This window comes from Onychostruthus taczanowskii, unplaced genomic scaffold, assembly GCF_017590055.1.
Source record: "Onychostruthus taczanowskii isolate IOZ18803 unplaced genomic scaffold, ASM1759005v1 scaffold552, whole genome shotgun sequence".
Classification (NCBI taxonomy): Eukaryota; Metazoa; Chordata; class Aves; order Passeriformes; family Passeridae; genus Onychostruthus; species Onychostruthus taczanowskii.
Genome location: NW_024503147.1, coordinates 5,737 through 13,962, shown reverse-complemented (window position 1 = coordinate 13,962; position 8,226 = coordinate 5,737). Strand labels below are relative to the sequence as shown.

The following is an 8,226-nucleotide window of genomic DNA, read 5'->3' as shown; positions in this document are numbered from 1 at the left end:
CCCCCCATTTTTCGGGAATGCCGCTGATCCCGGGTTTCTCCCCCCTCCCCCCAGGCTGGGTGGGGGTGGGGCTGCGGCGCGGGGCGCCCCCCGCGGCCCCTCTGCTGGGCTGTGCCCAGGCGCTGCTGCTGGAGCAGCTGCTGGGGGAGGGGCTGGGGGCCGGGACCCCCCTGGGCCGCAGCCTGGAGCCCCTCCAGAGGAGACTCCGCAGCTGCCGTGAGCAACTGGGGAATTTTGGGGAATTTTGGGGGTTAAAATGGGATTTTTTGGGGGATTTTTAGGGGTTAAAATGGGATTTTTGGGGGATTTTGGGGGTTAAAATGGAAATTTGGGGTTTTTACGGGTTACAATGGGAATTTTTTTTTATTTTTAGGGGTTAAAATGGGATTTTTGGGGGGTTTTTAGGGGTTAAAATGGGATTTTTAAGGGTTAAAATGGGATTTTTTGGGCGGTTTTTAGGGGTTAAAAGGGGATTTTTGGGGGGTTTTTAGGGGTTAAAGTGGGATTTCTTTTATTTTTAGGGGTTAAAATGGGATTTATGGGCGGTTTTTAGGGGTAAAAATGGGATTTTAAGGGTTAAAATGGGATTTTTTGGGGGATTTTTAGGGGTTAAAATGGAAATTTGGAGGGTTTTAGGGTTTAAAATGGGATTTTTGGGGGGATTTTGGGGCTTAAAATGGGATTTTTTGGGATTTTTAGGGGTTAAAATGGGAATTTTAAGGGTTAAAATGGGATTTTTTGGGGGATTTTGGGGGTTAAAATGGGATTTTTTTTGATTTTTAAGGGTTAAAATGGGATTTTTGGGGGGGTTTTTAGGGGTTAAAATGGGATTTTTGGGGGGTTTCTAGGGGTTAAAATGGAAATTTGGGGGATTTGGGGGAATTTTGGGGGAATTTTATGGGATTTTTGGGGGGATTTTGGGATTTTTTGGGAATTCTTAGGTGTTAAAATGGGATTTTTTTGGAATTTTAGGGGTTAAAATAGAAATTTGGGGGAATTTTTGGGGTGATTTGGGGATTTTTTGGGAATTTTGGGGGGTTTGATTGCAATTTTTTTAAGGGGGTTTAGGGAGGATTTGGGTGGAATTTTGACAATTTTGGGAATTCCAGTTGGATTCTGGGGGGAATTTTGGGAATTCTGGGTGGATTTTGGAGGAAATTTTGGGCGGATTTGGGGAAAGATTTGGGAATTCTGGGTGGATTTTGGAGGGAATTTTGGACGGATTTGGGGAAAAATTGGGAATTCTGGTGGATTTTGGGGGAATTTTGGGTGGAATTGGGGAAAAATTGGGAATTCTGTGTGGATTTGGGGGGAATTTTGGGAATTCTGTGTGGATTTTGGGGGGAATTTTGGGCGGAATTGGGGAAAAATTGGGAATTCTGTGTGGATTTTGGGGGGAATTTTGGGCAGATTTGGGGAAAAATTGGGAATTCTGTGTGGATTTTGGGGGAATTTTGGACGGATTTGGGGAAAAATTGGGAATTCCGGGTAGATTTTGGGGGGATTTTTGGGCGGATTTGGGGAAAAATTGGGAATTCTGTGTGGATTTTGGGGGAATTTTGGGAATTCTGTGTGGATTTTGGGCGGATTTGGGGAAAAATAGGGAATTCTGGTGGATTTTGGGGGGAATTTTGGGCGGATTTGGGGAAAGATTGGGAATTCTGGGTGGATTTTGGGAATTCTGGTGGATTTTGGGGGAATTTTGGGAATTCCGGGTGGATTTTGGGAATTCCGGGGGTGACTCCTGTCCCTCCCCTCCCCCAGCGCCGGGCGCGGTTCCCTGGGGGGTCCTGGCCGAGACCTCGCGGCTCTTCCGGGACCTTGGCCCCGCCCTCCTGCGAGGTTGGTATCGCCTCTGTCGCAACAGAGCCCTGAAAATGGCGACAAAACCCCCCAAAAACCCACTTCCGGTTCACTTCCGGGTTCTACTTCCTGCTTCCGGTTTTGGTTTTTTATTACTGAGATGATTTCCGGGGTTTCCACTTCCTGCTCTGATAATTGCATCACTTCCTGTGGTACTTCCGGTTTGGTTCCTGCTTTTGGTTTTGGTTTTTTTTGGTCATTGAGACACTTCCGGGGTTTGGCTTCCGGGTTGGGTAATGGCGTCACTTCCGGTAGCACTTCCTGGTTGCTAATCAGGGATTTTTTGGGAATTTTTGGGGGATTTGGGATTTCCGGGAGGGATTTCAGGAGAATTTGGGGGATTTTGGGGTGGATTTGGGGGATTTTGGGGCAGATTTTTGGGGAATTTTAGGGAATTTTGGGTGAATTTGGGGAGGAAATTCGGGCTGGAATTATAGCGAATTTTTGGAGGATTTCCTGGAATTTGGGACAATTTTGGGAGGAATTGGGTGAAATTTCGGGCTGAGTTTTTTTGGGGCAGATTTTTGGCTGGATTTTGGGGAGGAATTTGGAGATTTGGGGGGATTTCCGTGGATTTTGTGGAATTTTGGGAAGATTTTATTGAATTTTAGGGAACTTTGGGTGGATTTTGTGGAATTTGGGGGAATGTGGGAGGATTTCTGGCATTTTGGGATTTTGGGTGATTCGGTGGAATTTTGGGCCCTTTTGGGGGAACTTTCTGGAATTTGGGACGATTTTGGTGGAATTTGGGTGAATTTTATGGAATTTTGGAGCTTTGGGGGTGAAACCTCCACTCATTTTGTGGAATTTGTGGAATTTCCTCGGATTCCTGGGAATTCCAGGACTCTTGGGTGGGTTTCTCAAAGAGAAATCCCCAAAAAAGCCACTTCCGGTGCCACTTCCGGTTCGCACTTCCTGGTTGGTCGCTCACCGTGCTGGCGCCCCCTGCAGGGCTGGAGGCCGCCGGCTGGGACACGAAGCGCCCCCTGCTGGCCGTGGACGAGTGGACCCTGGAGTGGGCGGAGCCAGCACAGGCCACGCCCCTTGAGTGAAACCACGCTCCCCCTCACGAGGCCACGCCCACTTTTGGGATCAAAGGGGCGGGAATGGCCCCGAAAAATAAAAATTTTACGGAATTTTGGTGGAATTTTGGTGCTTTTGGGTGGAAATTGGGGAATTCCGGGAGGGTTTGGGGGAATTTGGGAGATTTTGAGTGGATTTGGGGAAATTTTTTGGAGTTTCTGGTGGATTGAAGTGAAATTTTGGAAGGATTTTGGGGAGATTTTGGGTGGAATTGGGGAAATTTGAGATAATTTTTTTCGACTCTGGTGAATTTTGGCTGAAGTTTGTGTTTTGGAAGAGAAATTTGGGGAATTTGGAGGAATTCTGGGAGATTTTGGGTGGATTTGGGGCCATTTTGGAATATTTTGGTGGATTTTGGGTGGAAATTGTGGAATTTGGGCGATTTTGGGTGGAATTGAGAGAATTCGGTCTTCAACATTTTTAATTGGAGTCAATTTTGGGTGGATTTGAGGAATTTTGGGTCAATTTTGGGGCGTTTTGTCTCATTTTGGGTTGATTTGAGTCAATTTTGGGCTCATTTTGGGGAATTTTGGGTCATTTTTGCTCCTTTTGGGTTGATTTCAATTTGGGCTCCATTTTGGGCTGATTTTGGAGCATTTTCATCCAATTTCTCAACTTTTTTGTCAATTTTGTTCCATTTTGGATCATTTAGGGTAATTTTGGGGTGATTTAAGTCAATTTTGGGTGGATTTTGGGGCGTTTTGCCTCACTTTTTGGCATTTTCTTCTCATTTTTGGGCATTTTTCCCACATTTTCCACCATTTGACCCTGGAGTGGGCAGAGCCAACACCAGCCCACACCCCTGAGTGAAGCCACGCCCCCTCACGAGACCACGCCCACTTTTAGGATAAAAGGGGCGGGATGGCCCCGAAAAATAAAAATTTTACGGAATTTTGGTGGAATTTTGGTGCTTTTGGGTGGAAATTGGGGAATTCCGGGAGGGTTTGGGGTGAAAATTTGGGAGATTTTGAGTGGATTTGGGGAAATTTTTTGGAATTTCCGGTGGATTGAAGTGAAATTTTGGGGGAATTTGGGGTGAAAATTTGGGAGATTTTGAGTGGATTTGGGGAAATTTTTTTGAATTTCTGGTGGATTGAAGTGAAATTTTGGAAGGATTTTGGGGAGATTTTGGGTGGAATTGGGGAAATTTGAGATAATTTTTTTCGACTCTGGTGAATTTTGGGTGAAGTTTGTGTTTTGGAAGAGAAATTTGGGGAATTTGGAGGAATTCTGGGAGATTTTGGGTGGATTTGGGGCCATTTTGGAATATTTTGGTGGATTTTGGGTGGAAATTGTGGAATTTGGGCGATTTTGGGTGGAATTGAGAGAATTCGGTCTTCAACATTTTTAATTGGAGTCAATTTTGGGTGGATTTGAGGAATTTTGGGTCAATTTTGGGGCGTTTTGTCTCATTTTGGGTTGATTTGAGTCAATTTTGGGCTCATTTTGGGGAATTTTGGGTCATTTTTGCTCCTTTTGGGTTGATTTCAATTTGGGCTCCATTTTGGGCTGATTTTGGAGCATTTTCATCCAATTTCTCAACTTTTTTGTCAATTTTGTTCCATTTTGGATCATTTAGGGTAATTTTGGGGTGATTTAAGTCAATTTTGGGTGGATTTTGGGGCGTTTTTCCTCACTTTTTGGCATTTTCTTCTCATTTTTGGGCATTTTTCCCACATTTTCCACCATTTTGGGGTCAATTTGTGACATTTTTGACTCATTTTAAGCCATCTCAGAACAATTTTGGGTCATTTTCATCAAATTTTCCACCAATTTGGGAAAATTCTGAGTTCTTTTTGCTGGATTTTGGCTCAATTTTTGGGGCATTTTCACTGATTTTTTAGGCGTTTTTCACCATTTTTTTGCCCTTTTTTTTGCCCATTTCGGGAAAAATTCAAGATTTGGGATAATTTTGGGTTTATTTCGGGGGATTTCAGGCAAAATATCCCCACAGGAAGGCGGCCACGCCCATCAGCACCAGGGCGTTGATGTCGACAATTCGGCTCCATTTGGGATCCTCGGGGGGCGGGGCTTCGCTCGAGGCCCCGCCCATCTCTTCGGCCACGCCCCCAGCTCCAGGCTCCGCCCCCGGAGCCGCTTCCAAGTCTGGAATAGAGAAAAAATTTGGGGTCAAAAATCCCCAAAATCCCAAAAATTTGGGGCTCCAGAATCAGGTGGGAGCTCCAAAAATCCCTTGGGGCCCGAAATTTGGGGCTCCAAACCCCCAAATTCCCAAATTTTGGGACCCCTGGACATCAAAAATCCCCAAATTTGGGAACCCCCCACACCTGGGAACACCCAAAACCCCAAATTTGGATTCAAAAAACCCCAAAACCCCAAAATTTGAGTCCCCAAAATCCCAAATTTGGGTCCTCAAGACCCCAAAAGTCCCAAATGTGAGACCCCAAATTCTCCAAGTCCCCAAAAATCCCAAATTTGGGTCCCAAAACTCCAAACTTTGGGACCCCCAACTGCCCTGAACCCCCCAAAATCCCCAAATTTGGGACCCCAAGACCCCAAAAATCCCAAATTTGGATTTCCACAACCCCCCCAAATCCCAAATTTGGATGTCAAAGACCCCACAAATCTCAAATTTGGACCCCAATCTCCCAAAATTTGGATTCCAAATTACCCTGGGCTCCCCACAATCCCAAATTTGGGTCCCAGGACCGAAAAAACTCCCAAATTTGGATCCCAAAACCCCAAAATTTCGGGTCACTGAGACCCCAAAAACCCCAAACCCACAAAATTTGACGTCCCAAGATTCCCCCAGCCCCCCCAAAATCCCAAATTTTCATCCCCAAACCCCAAAATTTGGGACCCCAAATTTGGGTCCCAGGACCGAAAAAACTCCCAAATTTGGATCCCAAAACCCCAAAATTTCGGGTCACTGAGACCCCAAAAACCCCAAACCCACAAAATTTTGCGTCCCAAATTCCCCCAGCACCCCCAAAACCCAAAATTTTCATCCCCAAACCCCAAAATTTGGGACTCCAGCTTCCCCCAGACCTGCCAAAATCCCAAATTTTTACCCAAAAACGATTTTGCGTCCCAAATTCCCCCAGCACCCCCAAAACCCAAAATTTTCATCCCCAAACCCCAAAATTTGGGACCTCAGCTTCCCCCAGACGCCCCAAAATCCAAATTTTTACCCAAAAACCCCAAAAATTAGGTCCCCAAATTCCCCTGGACCTCCCAAAAATCCCAAAATTTGGGGTTTTCCCCCTCTTACCCCCGAGCTGCACCCCCGGATTTTGGGGGGGCTCCTTGGGCGTGTCCAGGTCGATTCGGGGCTCGCGGCTGTTCCGGAGGCTGAACACCAACCTGTGCAGCTGGGAGCCAAAATTCCCAAAAATCCACCCAAAATTCCGTGAAATCGACCCCAAATCCACAAAGTCTGACCCAAAATTCGGTGAAATCGACCCCAAAAATAGCAAAATTAACCCAAAATTCATAAAAATCGACCCAAAATTCACAAAGTTTGACCCAAAATTTGGTGAAATCGACCCCAAAAATGGCAAAATTAACCCAAAATTCATAAAAATCGACCCAAAATTCTCAAAGTTTGATGCTAAATTTGGTGAAATCGACTCCAAAAATGGCAAAATTGACCCAAAATTCATAAAAATCGACCCAAAATTCACAAAGTTTGACCCAAAGTTTGGTGAAATCGACCCCAAAAATGGCAAAATTAACCCAAGATTCATAAAAATCGACCCAAAATTCACAAAGTTTGACGCTAAATTTCGTGAAATCGACTCCAAAAATGGCAAAATTGACCCAAAATTCGTAAAAATAGACAAAAAAATCAATAAAATCGAGGCCAAAAATGGCAAAATCAACCCTAAAAGCGGCAAAATGGACACAAAATTCATAAAATTGCACCCAAAATTCATTTAAATCGACCCAAAATTCACAAAGTTTGACGCTAAATTTCGTGAAATCGACTCCAAAAATGGCAAAATTGACCCAAAATTCGTAAAAATAGACAAAAAAATCAATAAAATCGAGGCCAAAAATGGCAAAATCAACCCTAAAAGCGGCAAAATGGACACAAAATTCATAAAATTGCACCCAAAATTCATTTAAATCGACCCAAAATTCACAAAGTTTGACGCTAAATTTCGTGAAATCGACTCCAAAAATGGCAAAATTGACCCAAAATTCGTAAAAATAGACAAAAAAATCAGTAAAATCGAGGCCAAAAATGGCAAAATCAACCCTAAAAGTGGCAAAATGGACACAAAATTCATAAAAATCCACCCAAAATTCAGAGAAATCGACCCAAAATTCACAAAGTTTGACCCAAAATTTGGTGAAATCGACCCCAAAAATGGCAAAATTAACCCAAAATTCATAAAAATCGACCCAAAATTCACAAAGTTTGACCCAAAATTTGGTGAAATCGACCCCAAAAATGGCAAAATTAACCCAAAATTCATAAAAATCGACCCAAAATTCACAAAGTTTGACCCAAAATTTGGTGAAATCGACCCCAAAAATGGCAAAATTAACCCAAAATTCATAAAAATCGACCCAAAATTCACAAAGTTTGACCCAAAATTTGGTGAAATCGACTCCAAAAATGGCAAAATTAACCCAAAATTCATAAAAATCGACCCAAAATTCACAAAGTTTGACGCTAAATTTGGTGAAATATTGACTCCAAAAATGGCCAAACTGACCCAAAATTTGGCAAAATCCACCCAAAAACTGGAAAAATTGACCCAAAATTCATAAAAATCGCCTCATTAATCAGTAAAATCGAGGCCAAAAATGGCAAAATCAACCCTAAAAGTGGCAAAATGGACACAAAATTCATAAAAATCCACCCAAAATTCATTTAAATCGACCCAAAATTCACAAAGTTTGACGCTAAATTTGGTGAAATATTGACTCCAAAAATGGCCAAACTGACCCAAAATTTGGCAAAATCCACCCAAAAACTGGAAAAATTGACCCAAAATTCGTAAAAATAGACAAAAAAATCAGTAAAATCGAGGCCAAAAATGGCAAAATCAACCCTAAAAGTGGCAAAATGGACACAAAATTCATAAAAATCCACCCAAAATTCATTTAAATCGACCCAAAATTCACAAAGTTTGACCCAAAATTTGGTGAAATCGACTCCAAAAATGGCAAAATTAACCCAAAATTCATAAAAATCGACCCAAAATTCACAAAGTTTGACCCAAAATTTGGTGAAATCGACTCCAAAAATGGCAAAATTAACCCAAAATTCATAAAAATCGACCCAAAATTCACAAAGTTTGACCCAAA

General features: G+C 43.0%; 1 long non-coding RNA gene across 1 annotated transcript; it reads left to right on the top strand.

Annotated features, from left to right (window-relative positions):
• Positions 1-40: 40 nt before the first annotated feature.
• Positions 41-2,999, top strand: LOC121342691. Its single transcript, XR_005953599.1, has 3 exons — positions 41-216; positions 1,765-1,842; positions 2,815-2,999. It is a non-coding gene; the product is annotated as an uncharacterized LOC121342691 (long non-coding RNA).
• The last annotated feature ends 5,227 nt before the right edge of the window (positions 3,000-8,226 follow it).